Source organism: Camellia sinensis, chromosome 1 (assembly GCF_055761805.1).
Source record: "Camellia sinensis isolate YWXY chromosome 1, ASM5576180v1, whole genome shotgun sequence".
Taxonomy (NCBI): Eukaryota; Viridiplantae; Streptophyta; class Magnoliopsida; order Ericales; family Theaceae; genus Camellia; species Camellia sinensis.
The window spans coordinates 168,250,900-168,252,922 of record NC_138961.1 but is presented as its reverse complement, the minus strand read 5'-3'; positions in this window follow the sequence as shown (position 1 = coordinate 168,252,922).

Sequence of the window (2,023 nt, the reverse complement as noted above, 5' to 3'; positions counted from 1 at the left end):
CGAGCGAACAAAGTTACCGCTCGAGCACACAGACACAAATGATGACACCGCTTGAGTGCAAGAAGCATCACTCGAGCACAGATATCGAACCCTCAATAGTTTTGCAGACAAGGACTGATTGCTTGAGTGCAAAAAAGACCACTCGAGCCAAGATCACTCGAGAGCAAGAAAAATCGCTCGAGCGAAAAAAATAACCTCCCAGTACTTTTGAGACCTGTAAATATACTGAAAGTTCTCAAAGATCGCTCGAGCAACTAAAGGACCGCTCGAGCGAACTGACCAAAATTTGGGCAACAATTCTATTAAAAAACCCGACCTATTCCAAATGCAACGAAGACATCCAAACAACCAAACGCAATCAAGAATGAGATAAATAAGGATATGAATACCCAAATAAGACAAGGAATCTCGGATCCAAAACAATAAATGGGTTGGGTCTAAACCAGAATCATTACAAATTTTGTAATAAACACGGATATTCTATAAAAGTTGCCAAAGCTGTACTCTTATCTACGTTTCACATTGCACCTGTGAGACTAGAACAAAGAAATCGAGGGTCCGAACTGTTTAAGGGCCGCGGGTACCCCCGGGCGATGTAACAATTGTAGATGACAATTTGGTGGTATTGATGGCGTTTGTGGTAGTTTTGGTGGTGTTGATGGATGTAGTGTTAGTTAGGTAGTAATTGTGGTAGTTATGTAGGTTCAACAATGGTGGAGGTGTTGCCAAGCCAAAGCTAAATGTAGATGGTGGCAAGATAGAGGTAAGAAGCCAACAACATGGTGGGTTTCTTCGGCTTAATTTGTGCTATAGTGGTAATGGTAGCCAACGGTGTTTGGTAATGGTCGGTGAAAGAAAGAGTAGGTTGTTAGGTTGTAAGAAGCTGATAGGGGTGTAGTGGTTTGTGGAAATTGTGTAGAAAATAAGAGGTGTATGGAGTAGTCTCACTGTATCCTTTTAATTGAGGCTTTTCAATTCCTCCACTAATGACGTGGCTAACACCCATGTGAAGTGGTTACACGCTCTCTCTCTCTCTCCCTCACTCATATTTAGTCCCCTTCCCCCCCTCTCTCTGTCTTTCTCACTCATATTTAGTCCCCTTTAATTCTATATTTGGGATGGAATTGAAGGGTAAAATTAGGGGATGAATCATTTTTTGTATAGAGAGTGGATGAGTAGGCCTTGAGGAAGCAGTAGGAGTAGTGGTCTATGGTGTGGTGGAAGTTTATGGTGAAGAGAAGGAAAATGAAAGTGGAAGGTAAGACCTAGCGTGGTCAGGAGAAAATTTGGTGTAAGGGGAAAAATTGTTCATGTGTTATAGACCTATTTTAGTGAGTGAAGTGGCATGATGTTATTGGGATATAACATTTTTTTGAGGGATTTTTCTATATGCCTCGGAACGTGAAATTATAGTAGACTAAGTCCTATAAAAAATTTCTTAGACCATCCATGATGAAAATATCATTTGTGATGTCCCAGGTCTTGGGCTTGAATAGTATTGTGTAGTAGGGTAGTACGCATTTCTTTTGGTGTTTTGTTTATTGTATCGGGTCATCGAGATTCCTTTTATACTCCTATTTAACCTCTCTTAACTTTTATGGGTTGAAAGTTTTGAGTTTTTAGTTTTGGGTTTTGGAACTTGTTTCGAAATACAAAATCAAACTCAGGGTTTCTGGGCAAAACTGCTCGTGCGAAATTGGCAACCTCCTAAGTGGATCATCACAGTCTTTTGGGTTTTTTGGATAGAAAACCACTTGAGCAGATTTTGAGTCCCGCTTGGCCTGATTTTAGTGAAATTTTCTGGGTAGCTCTTTGGAGCAATCTACCCATGAGGCAAAAATTTCTGCTCGTACGGAATTGAAACCGCTCATGTGGATTTTAGTGCGTCTGTCTCGAAATTCGTGTTCTTTTCCTCAAAATTGATGCCAAAAACGTGATACATATAGATTTTTCACTCCTCACTCTCTTTATACTCTTCTTTTCTTTCCCTTCTCTTTACAAACACACCCAAATCCAATTTCTC